The sequence below is a fragment of the Canis aureus genome, chromosome 6 (assembly GCF_053574225.1).
Source record: "Canis aureus isolate CA01 chromosome 6, VMU_Caureus_v.1.0, whole genome shotgun sequence".
NCBI classification, from domain to species: domain Eukaryota; kingdom Metazoa; phylum Chordata; class Mammalia; order Carnivora; family Canidae; genus Canis; species Canis aureus.
The window spans coordinates 32950213-32963451 of record NC_135616.1 but is presented as its reverse complement, the minus strand read 5'-3'; the positions used below and the strand labels follow the sequence as shown (position 1 = coordinate 32963451).

At 39.5% G+C, this 13239-nt stretch overlaps 1 protein-coding gene across 1 annotated transcript in view; it reads right to left on the bottom strand.

Moving 5' to 3' along the window:
• LOC144315680 (uncharacterized) overlaps positions 1-13239 on the bottom strand; it is a 471692-nt gene that overhangs the window by 28244 nt on the left and 430209 nt on the right. The window lies entirely within an intron of this gene.

Below are 13239 nucleotides of genomic sequence, written 5' to 3'. Positions count from 1 at the left end.
AGTTTTTCATGAATACTTGAATGCAAATGTGACACTGACCCTGAATGAAGCATGGCTTTCCTCTTAGAGCTTTGGTGCTGAAACAATGGCAAGTAATAAACACTCACCCCTAGCCCATTTCCACTCTTAAGTTTCTCATTGCAAAGTCTCCAACAACTTTTGACCTCTGGACCCAAAGACCATCAATTACCCAGCTGTGGAGCTGGAATATAGTGAACCAGCAGCATCATTTGGCTGTCACCCAGTTAACATCCTATCATAGATTGAAAAGCAATTTGTCCAATATTTCAACTGCCAGGGAAAATTCTTTATTAGCTTTTGGGTAGGTTTGCCTTTCAATCGGATGATTTGAATAGCTTCTGTGGTAGGAGAGATGCTGCCCTCAGATAATGATTTTGCATTTCACCTCATCATTAATGCTTTGGACCTCAAGGGAAGTCACTGTGCCTTTTATGAAGGTCGAAGCATTTTATAACCTTAATAAAGACTCATAGCCTCAGGAATAGCAAGTGTGAGCAAGTGTGGGGGATTGACTGAATAAAAATATAACTAAATTGGCACTTTAGACTACACTCTTTGGAGGACTTCAAATGCAAATCAATAGTTAAAGGCTACAATGACGTCCCAAACTTCAGGGCTGTACACACACACACACACACACACACACACACACACAGTGTCATTATTCAAGGAAATATGAGAGAAATTATCTTTTTTTTGAAAAAAGCATTTTTCTGTCATTTTATGTTTAGTTACTATTTTACATGAGTGCTACAGCAGTTTGATGGACTTGGATTAAAAACAATGAATAGTTGTGGTGATTCTCCATTATTGTAAATTTCTGTCTATATAGTATATAGGTCACTATATCTTGAAGTGTAAAAGGAATACAATAATCTAGAGTGATTATGAAAACTACACTACATTTCCCAAGGTCACTCTGTCCCAAATATTACTAATAAATTACTGCTTTCAATAGTTTACTTAAAGTTACTCTTCAGAGGAATAATTTCAATTTAAGAATTCAATGGACTCTTTCATATTACCTAGGCTTCTACTTGGCTCCTCCTCCAGGCATAGTTTACTGGCCATAGGAACTGAGAAAAGAAAACAAGAGTCCCTGTAAGAGGCATTGTGATTAAACAATATCTCATCTTCTTTGATGGTCACGGAAACCTTCAGAAGAAGGTATGAAGGTATATTTTTCCTATTTACATACTGTGGATTAGAGAGATGAAATAATTTTGCAAGGTCACATTTTTGAGAAGTATCAAGGCTAAGTTCTGCTGAATTCAACCTGTTCTTCAAATACAGAAAACCATACTGTCTGCTACAGAAACAGAGAGACAGGCCAGGAGGGCAGGAGAATGATCTTGAGGATGACAGTGGTTGGGATGCCCAAAAAGATCCTCTGAATGATAAGACACTTGACCAGGGGGATGGTTCTCAGGCTGAGTCCTGGGAAATCTGACATGACAGGCCAGCCCTGAAGAAAGAAAGGCTCTGGGTTGAGTTAGTAGCTTAAACTCATATCTTAGTAGTCAAAAAGTAGTAGTACCTTTGTAGACTGGCAAGAGACTTGAGTTCCCCAAGCAGTTATGCCATAGGTTATAGGAAGGTTTCAAATATCCAACCAAATTTGTCCAGTACTCTATGAACATGAGTTATGTGAGGGCAGGGTATGGATCTTTCACTTTACCTCAAATATCTAGAAAATGCTTGCTAAAAGTTAGCTTCTCAATAAATTAATAATGAAGGTGATCAAAACTCAAGCTAGGCAGAAGAAAAATTCAGGGTTAGGGTTCAGACACCCATGTTAAGCCCAAGTCCACTGTTTCTGAGGGCAGGTAGCACTCAGTGCCTGAAACACATTAGTATGAGCAAGAATTCCAAAACTAAGAACAATGCTGATTAAATTTTACTCCTTCATCAAGAACTTTCACATCAATATACTGATGTGTAAAATCAGAGTCTCCCTTGAACTGGCCAGACCTGCATTACAGAGCAGAAAGCCATTTAATTATTTGAGTTTTATTCAATATATTTGTACTGTCTTTGAACTTACGATGATGTATCCACCATTCACTTAAACCTGGAGCTGACCTGTTCTGAGTCACTGCTCCAGCTTCATTAAACACTTTGTCTCAGCACAGGCTCTAAAATATCTTCGCCCTCTTAACTCAACATTAATTGATTCATCCATTCATTCCTTTGTTCTCAAACATTTATTAAAACCAAACTGTGTACCTTGCAATGGGGATAAAGTAGTTAGCTCAGTACCTATCATGGAGCATACCAGTTGTGAGGGAAAGCAGGAAATGATGCAACAATTTCTAATGTAAAAGGCTTTAATAAGGACGAGTGTGGAAAGGCAGCAAATCACATGCCTGGTATTGTTTGCCTTCACAGAACTTGCAAATCTTGAGCTGATTATATTCCCTCTTTGCTTTTAAACCAGGACAATTGGGATCCCTAGGTGGCGCAGCGGTTTGGCGCCTGCCTTCGGCCTAGGGCGCGATCCTGGAGACCTGGGATCGAATCCCACATCGGGCTCCCAGTGCATGGAGCCTGCTTCTCCCTCTGCCTGTGTCTCTGCCTCTCTCTCTCTCTGTGACTATCATAAATAAATAAAAATTAAAAAAAAATGTCTTGGTTTAAAAAAATAAATAAATAAATAAACCAGGACAATTAAAGCCAGATGGCAACATCTGCCTGCAGTTCTATGCACTAACTCCATCCTTTCCTGATCTTGGTTTCCATTTGTCTCCTTTCCTTATCTTCTTATTTTTTTATTGGAGTTCAATTTGCCAACATATAGCATAACACCCAGTGCTCATGCCATCAAGTGCCCCCCTCAGTGCCCAGTCACCCCCACTCCAGCCCACCTCCCTTTCCACCACCCCTTGTTCATTTCCAGAGTAAGGAGTCTCTCATGTTCTGTCTCCCTTTCTGATATTTCCCACTCATTTTTTCTCCTTTCTCCTTTATTCCCTTTCACTAGTTTTTATATTCCCCAAATGAATGAGACCATATAATGTTTGTCCTTCTCCGATTGACTTATTTCACTCAGCATAATACCCTCCAGTTCCATCCATGTCGAAGCAAACGGTGGGTATTTGTCGTTTCTAATGGCTGAGTGATATTCTATTGTATACACAGACCACATCTTCTTTATCCATTCATCTTTCAATGGACACCAAGGCTCCTTCGACAGTTCGGTTATTGTGGACATTGCTGCTATAAACATCGGGGTGCAGGTGTCCCGGCGTTTCATTGCATCTGAATCTTTGGGGTAAATCCCCAACAGTGCAATTGCTGGGTCATAGGGCAGATCTATTTTTAACTCTTTGAGGAATATCCACACAGTTTTCCAGAGTGGCTGAACCATTTCACATTCCAACCAACAGTGCAAGAGGGTTCCCCTTTCTCCACATCCTCTCCAACATTTGTGGATTCCTGTCTTCTTAATTTTCCCCATTCTCAATGGTGTGAGGTGGTATCTCCTTGTGGTTTTGATTTGTATTTCTCTGATGGCAAGTGATGCAGAGCATTTTCTCATGTGCATGTTGGCCATGTCTATGTCTTCCTCTGTGAGATTTCTCTTCATGTCTTTTGCCCATTTCATGATTGGGTTGTTTGTTTCTTTGGTGTTGAGTTTAATAAGTTCTTTACAGATCTTGGAAACTAGCCCTTTATCTGATAGGTCATTTGCAAATATCTTCTCCCATTCTGTAGGTTGTCTTGTAGTTTTGTTGACTGTTTCTTTTGCTGTGCAAAAGCTTCTTATCTTGATGAAGTCATTTTTGCTTTTGTTTCTCTTGCCTTCATGGATGCATCTTGCAAGAATTTACTGTGGCCAAGTTCAAAAGGCTGTACCTATGTCTCCTCTAGGATTTTGATGGAATCTTGTCTCACATTTAGATCTTTCATCCATTTTGAGTTTATCTTTGTGTTTGGGGTAAGAGAATGGTCTAGTTTCATTCTTCTGCATGTGGATGTCCAATTTTCCCAGCACCATTTATTGAAGAGACTGTCTTTTTTACAGTGGATAGTCTTTCCTCCTTTATTGAATATTAGTTGCCCATAAAGTTGAGGGTCCACTTCTGGGTTCTCTATTCTGTTCCATTGATCTATGTGTCTGTTTTTGTGCCAGTACCACACTGTCTTGATGACCACAGCTTTGTAGTACAACCTGAAATCTGGCATTGTGATGCCCCCAGATATGGTTTTCTTTTTTAAAATTCCCCTGGCTATTTGGGGTCTTTCTGATTCCACACAAATCTTAAAATAATTTGTTCTAACTCTCTGAAGAAAGTCCATGGTATTTTGATGGGGATTGCATTAAACGTGTAAAATGCCCTGGGTAACATTGACATTTTCACAATATTAATTCTGCCAATCCATGAGCATGGAATATTTTTCCATCTCTTTGTGTCTTCCTCAATTTCTTTCAGAAATGTTCTATAGTTTTTAGGGTATAGATCCTTTACCTCTTTGGTTAGGTTTATTCTTAGGTATCTTATGCTTGTGGGTGCAATTGTAAATGGGATTGACTCCTTAATTTCTCTTTCTTCAGTCTCATTGTTAGTGTAGGGTAATGCAATTGACTTCTGGGCATTGATTTTGTATCCTGCCACGCTGCCAAATTGCTGTAGGAGTTCTAGCAATCTTGGGGTTGAGGCTTTTGGGTTTTCTATGTAGAGTATCATGTCATCGGTGAAGAGGGAGAGTTTGACTTCTCCTTTGTCAATTTGAATGCCTTTAATGTCTTTTTGTTGTCTGATTGCTGAGGCTAGGACTTCCAGTACTATGTTGAATAGCTGTGGTGAGAGTGGACATCCCTGTCTTGTTCTGATCTTAGGGGAAAGGCTCCCAGTGCTTCCCCATTGAGAATGATATTTGCTGTGGGCTTTTCGGAGATGGCTTTTAAGATGTTGAGGAATGTTCCCTCTATCCCTACACTCTGAAGAGTTTTGAACAGAAATGGATGCTGTATTTTATCAAATGCTTTCTCTGCATCTATTAAGAGGATCATATGGTTCTTGGCTTTTCTCTTGCTGGTATGATGAATCACATTGATTGTTTTACAAGTGTTGAACCAGCCTTGTTTCCCAGGAATAAATCCTATTTGGTCATGGTGAATAATTTTCTTAATGTACTGTTGGATCCTATTGGCTAGTATCTTGTTGAGAATTTTTGCATCCATGTTCATCAGGGATATTGGTCTGTAATTCTCCTTTTTGGTGGGGTCTTTGTCTGGTTTTGGAATTAAGGTGATGCTGGCCTCATAGAACGAATTTGGAAGTACTCCATCTCTTTCTATCTTTCCAAACAGCTTTAGGAGAATACGTATGGTTTCTTCTTTAAACGTTTGATAGAATTCCCCTGGGAAGCCATCTGGCCCTGGACTCTTGTGTCTTGGGAGGTTTTTGATGACTGCTTCAATTTCCTCCCTGGTTATTGGCCTGTTCGGGTTTTCTATTTCTTCCTGTTCCAGTTTTGGTAGTTTGTGGCTTTCCAGGAATGCATCCATTTCTTCTAGATTGCCTAATTTATTGGCGTATAGCTGTTCATAATATGTTTTTAAAATCGTTTGTATTTCCTTGGTGTTGGTAGTGATCTCTCCTTTCTCATTCATGATTTTATTAATTTGAGTCTTCTCTCTCTTCTTTTTAATAAGGCTGGCTAATGTTTTATCTATCTTATTAATTCTTTCAAAGAACCAACTCCTGGTTTTGTTCATCTGTTCCACAGTTCTTCTGGTCTCGATTTCGTTGAGTTCTGCTTGAATCTTTATTAACTCCCTTCTTCTCCTGGGTGTAGGATCTATTTGCTGTTTTTTCTCTAGCTCCTTTATGTGTAAGGTTAGCTTTTGTATTTGAGTTCTTTCCAGTTTTTGAATGGATGCTTGTATTGCGATGTATTTCCCCCTCAGGACTGCTTTTGCTGCATCCCAAAGATTTTGAACGGTTGTATCTTCATTCTCATTAGTTTCCATGAATCTTTTTAATTCTTCCTTAATTTCCTGGTTGACCCTTTCATCTTTTAGCAGGATGGTCCTTAACCTCCACGTGTTTGAAGTCCTTCCAAACTTCTTGTTGCGATTTAGTTCTAATTTGAAGGCATTATGGTCTGAGAATATGCAGGGGATGATTCCAATCTTTTGGTATCGATTCAGACCCGGTTTGTGACCCAGTATGTGGTCTATTCTGGAGAAAGTTCCATGTGCCCTTGAGAAGAATGTGTATTCAGTTGAGTTTGGATGTAAAGTTCTGTAGATATCTGTGAAATCCATCTGGTCCAGTGTATCATTTAAAGCTCTCGTTTCTTTGGAGATGTTGTGTTTAGAAGACCTATCAAGTGTAGAAAGCACTAGAGTTACTATTGAAAGATATGAATTTAGTGTCATCATAATACCTATTCAGTCCCTGTTTTTGTGGATTGTTCCCTTGGACTTCCTCTTTCATTTACAGAGTCCCCCTTAATATTTCTTGGAGGACTTGCTTTGTGGTCACATATTCTTTCAGTTTCTGCCTATCTTGGAAGTTCTTTATCTCTCCTTCTATTCTCAATGAGAGCCTTGCTGGATAAAGTATTCTTGATAGTATGTTCTTGTCATTTAGGACCCTGAATATATCCTGCCAGCCCTTTCTGGCCTGTCAGGTCTCTGTGGAGAGGTCTGCTGTTATCCTAATGCTTCTCCCCATAAAAGTTAGGGATTTCTTGTCTCTTGCTGCTTTAAGGATCTTCTCTTTTCTTTGGAATTTGCAAGCTTCACTATTAAATGTCAAGGTGTTGAGCGGTTTTTATTGATTTTAGGGGGCGGGGATCTCTCTATTTCCTGGATCTGAATGTCTGTTTCCCTTCCCAGATTAGGAAAGTTTTCAGCTATGATTTGTTCAAATACATATTCTGGACCTCTATCCCTTTCGGCGCCCTCAGGAACCCCAATTAAACGCAGATTTTTCTTTCTCAGGCTATCATTTATTCCCCTTAACCTATCCTCATGATCTTTTAATTGTTTTTCTCTTTTTTCCTCAGTTTCTCCCTTTGCCATCAACTTGCCTTCTATGTCACTCACTAGTCCTTCTACCTCATTAACCCTCGTTGTTAGGACCTCTAGTTTGGATTGCATCTTATTCAATTGATTTTTAATTTTTGCCTGATTAGATCTAAATTCTGCAGTCATGAAGTCTCTTGAATCCTTTATGCTTTTTTCTAGAGCCACCAGTAGCTTTATAATTGTGCTTCTGAATTGGCTTTCTGACATTGAAGTATAATCCAAATTTTGTAACTCTGTGGGAGAGAGGACTGTTTCTATTTCTTTTCAGGTGAGTTTTTCCTTCTAGTTATTTTGCTCAGTGCAGAGTGGCCAAACACAAGTTGTATTGGAAAAGGAGAAAAAGAGAGAAGAGAAAAAAGAAACGAAAAAGAAAAAAAAGAAGAGAAAAAATAAGGTGGGGTGGAAGCAAACAGAAAACAAAAAAACAAGTGGAGTATCCTCTGATTCTATATACTGTAAATCCCTGGAACTTTCCAGTGCTCTTTGGTCAATAACTTGTTTTTCCCCTGTTGGTCTAGAGGGTCTTCTGGGGGAGGGGCCTGCTGTACTGATTCTCAGGTGTGAGCACTTGGGGGAGCTGCTCAGCTCTCTGCCTGGTGCCGGGCTCAGTGGGAGTTGTTTATCCGGTTTATCCTGTGAGGCCACTGTGATTCTCAGTGGGGGCTGTTTATCTTGTGAGGCCCCAGGAGGAACAACATTAGTGGTGGAGGCCAGCTCTCTAGCCTTGGAGTCAGCTCCAGCAGTAACTACCGCAGCTCCCAGTCCACAGGGGCCTGGATGCTCCGGGGGCAGAGCACGGATCTGCACAGCTCGGGGGGGCAGGAACATCCTCGCTGTCCTGGGCCCTCCCGGCCTCTGCCTGTCCCGGGGGGAGCACGGGATCCTGGGCTGTGTCCCCCGGCTCCTGGGCTCCGGGGCCTGCACTGCTGGAATCGCGCTCCTGGCCGGGCAGCCCCCTCTGCGCTGAGCCGCCTCTGAGCTGCTCCCGAGTCCAGCCGTTTGCGCTGCAGCCTTTTAGGGAGCTCGGCGTGCTCTCCCCAGGGTGGCAGGTCCTCTGTTAGTGTCCCAGGGAGCCTGAGGGCATCCCCGCCCCTCCTGCGACTCCCTGCAAGCACCTTTAGGCCCGGGAAGATTGGTGAAGCCCCTGCTTCTCCAGGACGGGGCTTTCCTGTCCTGGGGACACTCCCCTCAGCCTTAGCCCAGCTCCTCGGGGGGCCTCTCCCCCTTGGATGCCTTTTGTTTCTTTATTTCTTTTTTCCCCCCGTCTTCCTACCTTAATAAAAGCGTGAACTCTTCTCACTGTAGCATTCCAGCTGTTCTCTCTTTAAATCTCAGGCCGGGGATCCCTGGGTGGCGCAGCGGTTTGGCGCCTGCCTTTGGCCCAGGGCGCGATCCTGGAGACCTGGGATCGAATCCCACATCGGGCTCCCGGTGCATGGAGCCTGCTTCTTCCTCTGCCTGTGTCTCTGCCTCTCTCTCTCTCTCTGTGACTATCATAAGTAAATAAAAATTTAAAAAAAATTAAAAAAAATAAAAATAAAAATAAAAAATAAATCTCAGGCCGAATTCCTAGGTTTTCAGGATGATTTGAAAGTTATCTAGGTAACTTGGTGGGGACAGGTGACTTGGGGACCCTACTCTTCTGCCATCTTGCCCCTCCCCCTCCTTTCTTTATCTTCTAACTTCATTCTCATCCTAAGTTGCCTCAATGAGCAGGATGAGATAAGGTATGAGGCAATACATATACCATCCCAGAAATACTCATCTCTTAGGCATCTGGTGACTTCTGACATTGTGAACTGTCTTGTGTATTTATTTTTCCCTTCTAGAAAACTATGCTGAGAGTTAGATTGAAATTCCTCAATACTTAAACATTTGAGGGGCCTAATGTATTACTTCCAATACAAGGAAGTAAGACAGAGGTATCAAGACCATGCATTCCTTTATTCATTCATACTTTCCTTCATTCACCACTTAGTCATTATGGGCCATCCTGTACCAGGTACTGTCTTAAGTACTGGGAGATTAAATAGTACAAATTTTAAAAAGCTAAAAATCTTTGCCCTCATGGAGATTGCATTCTAGAAGAACAGATAACAACAAATATATATGTTCTGTTCAAAGACAAGGTATGTTGGGTGCCTGGGTGGCTCAGTTGGTTAAGCATCTGACTCTTGGTTTCTGCCCAGGTCCTGATCTCATGGCTTGTGAGATGGAGCCCCACATGAGGCTCTACACTCAGTGGGAGTTGGTTTGGATATTCTCTCTCCCTCTGCACCTTCCCCTGCTCATACTCTCACTCAAATAAATACATCTTTTAAAAATTGAGACATATTATGAAAAAAGATGACACAAGGAATGGGAATAGAGATAGGTTACTGTTTTATACAAGGCCAGAGATAGAATATCTGCTAATAGGTTTAAGGAATATGAAAAAATGGTTGTGAGGTTTCAACTGAGCCATCCAGGTGCCCCTGGTCATAAGGATTTTTAGGGAAAAAACTTCCAGGCAGAGAAAACCAAGACTGCAAAGACCCTAATACAGGAGTTTGTTGGCAAGTTTGAAGAATACTGAGGAGGTCGTCACTGTGACTGGAGTAGAATAATGGGGGTAACAGGCATGATGGGAAGGTAGAGATCTTTAGAGGGGTCCCTCTGAAACAAACCAGGAGAGAGACAGTGTGGCTTAGATGAGAGTGGCATCTATGCAGATGTTGCAAAAATAATTAGACCCCGGAGACATTCTGGGAGGAAAGCTGAGGTGTTTGGCCAATAAATGTGAGGCTGGAGGTCAGCAACCAGGGTTCTAGAAATAGGAAATAGCCAGAGGACTGGTCAAGTTGACTAGATTGAGTAAAATTAGGGTGAGCAAGTACAGTCAAGCAATGAGGAAGGGGCAATCAAGAATGGGGTAAGGGCAAGGAAAGGGAGAAAAGCAATCTCAGGACCAAGAGTAGCCTCATTTTATGCTTAGGGAAACCCCAAAAGCTGTGCTGATTGCCAGTGACCAAGAACTGTTGGTAACAACTGTGGGGCCAGCTCTCACAGTGCCTTACATAGGACAGAGACACATCCTGAAAAGCCCATCCACAGAATTCTGTGGACTCGCCCTATTGAGAAAATTGGCTTACAAGAAGTTACTTGAGTAACCTGTGAGCAAAATAACTATCACGTGGATTCCCAGACTGATCCACCTGTGGATGAGTTCTCCTCCACAATACACTGGTCATGAGGGTACTTTTTTTCTTGTGTGTACTGAAGTATTTCTTTGTGAATATGATTACATTTTAATCTGTGTATTTGCTCTGATATTCCCAAAGATGGTAGACATTTTAAGATGTGATAAACTGTCGGATCTTTCTATTCATATCTCCCAAACTATCACTCCCTCCATTCTGGCTAAAACCAAGGATGACTTTTGTTACCTTACTTAAGACACAGGGAGAACTCATTTAGATTTGTATTCTAACTAGTCTTACTCCCTGAGACTTTATTTCCCTGACAAGTGATGACTTTTTAAACTTTTACAATGAAGTATTTAGATCACAACAATGCTTTTAGGTTGTATCCATCAGGGATTGTATTCATGAAGCTAAGCATAAGCTCTTTTAATATGAAAAGATATTATATATATATTATATGCATTTATAAAATGTATTTTATGTGTAACATCATCTGTATTTTGTATATATATTATTCATTTTATCTATGTACCTTCCACTATATTGTAATGAATGATTCAGCTCATTCTAGAATAAGAATCCTGCTTCTCAACTCTACAGATTAGATGCTACTAAAATAAAAATATACATGACATTTTAAGGGCAAAACCTTCCTCTCTCTTATTTGAAGAAAGAAGTTTATATTAAGCTGGGACATAGGAAAAACAGAAGTAAGATTATTACCCTGAAGGATTAGCAATAAAAGAAAAAAAAAGAAAGGAAGGAAGGAAGGAAGGAAGGAAGGAAGGAAGGAAGGAAGGAAGAAAAGAAAGAAGAAAGAAAGAAAGAAAGAAAGAAAGAAAGAAAGAAAGAAAGAAAGAAAGAAGAAAGAAAGAAAGGAAGGAAGGAAGGAAGGAAGGAAGGAAGGAAGGAAGGAAGAAAAGAAAGAAGGAAGGAAGGAACAAGCCACCAAAACCCTATAAGTCATGAAGGACAATGGTGGAGAAGGAAGAAGGTAATGGAAGAGCGAGATTATCATATCTCTGGGGAATGATGCTTTACCCCTGGCCTGTGGGAAGAAGGTAGATGACCAAGTAAGTTAAAGACTCTCAAGATAAAATAGTTTATCAAATATTTCCATGCATTTAAAGAACAATTCTTCCTCCCTAATGAAATGTATCATCTGCTGTCACTTTAAATAAATAAATAAACACACAAATAAAAAAATAAATAAGTAAATAAAAAAATAAACAAAAAACAAGCATTTTCTTCTAGAAGGCTATTTCTGAATTTCAGTAGCTCCTACCATGTGGAAAGTCCTGTGTTATAAAGTAACGAAGAGCAACAAATAGATTTGGGGTGGGAAAATAAAACTAGTTCTTAAAAGAAAGTGATCATCCTCTAAAGCTCATGTGTAGTGACTTGAAGCTATTTTAAAATGTGTTTTAAAAAAAATCATATGATTCCAATTTTATTCCTATGATATACGAATTTTGGTATAAAGAAGTCCTGGCTATAATTCTTCATTAATTTTCAAACCACATTTATCATTATTAGAAGTTTTATGGGGGCCATAAAAATAACAATTGTTGTTAATAGCTATGAAAGCCTACTTACAAAAAATAGAAAAGGGAGTAAAGGTCATGATGAAACAACTCTCTCTCTCTCTCTCTCTCTCTCTCACACACACACACACACTCCACACAAATACCCATCAAATAAAAGAAAATGTTCAACTTTATAAACAATGCAATAAAACCAATGCCATTATTTTCACCTATCAAATTGACTAAGATCTTCCTAAAAAATCATATTCAAGTTGACAATGAATCTTTTATGAAATAAATGGGCTTTCTCTTTCATTGAATAGATGATAAGTTGGTATTTTTAGGGGAACAGTTTGGCAATATAAGCTCGAATCACTAAAAATGTTGATATATTTTGATCCAAATAGCTTACATCTGGAAATTCACCCTGAGAGAATAAGTGTTGAATTATACATTGATGCTAAATGGTGTTTATCAAAGTGTTAATTGCAATAATGAAATATTATGAACATGCAAATATTCAAGAATAAAGAATATTTTAATAAATTATGGTGTGTTATGTGGAGATTAAGCATAGCTTGAAAATGGCATACTTTTTAAACATTTTTTCTAATATAACACAATGGGAAAATTAAGATACAAACTATATATTTGGTAAGATTACAACTATACTGAATATACACACATATATATACATATACACATACACATAAATAAGTAAATAACTGATCACATGTTATATAAGGTAAGAATAAAAAGGGTGAAATAAAAATTCACCAAAACATTAGCTGTGTTTTTAAGACTATGGGTGACTTTTATTAAATTTTCTTATTTACATATTTCTCTCTAACCTAGTTTGTAAGCCAGAGAGATGGAGATAAACATGGGTTTTTAAAACCTCGTGTTTTGTGCCGAGTGTTTAGTTGTTCAAGCGAAAACAGAAAATATAAACAGGCAAATGCAGCCATTAAATATCTCCAAAGCCCAGTGTTGCAGAGAAAGCTGCAGACTGACAACTCTGAGGATAATGTATGGGTGACCAAGGGAAGCAGCATGAATATTTTCTCTTATGAAAGAACCATGAGATTTTGCATATTTAATGTAAAGCTGTGAAAATGTCTGTTTTCATGATCTGATATGAAAGATCTGCACACATAAAAAGTCCTCAGAGTTCAATTTGTCTACTTTGCTGGAACACTGAGTCAGTCTCTTCTGGGAGGCCACCTTCCCTTTCACAGAGTCTGCATGTTGTGGTAAGCCAACATTCGCCCAAATAGGACATAGGCTCATTTTACTTATATATTTTTGCGTGTGTGAAATAGGAATGTTATTTTCCACATGTCTATGGATGATACAGCATCACAGAATATTTTCACTTTCTTCAAGTTTTATGCATTCCTTTCTCTATACGTTTGTTCATTCTCTTATTCCTCTTAAGATGAACCCTTGTTTTCTCCTCTGCTTATAC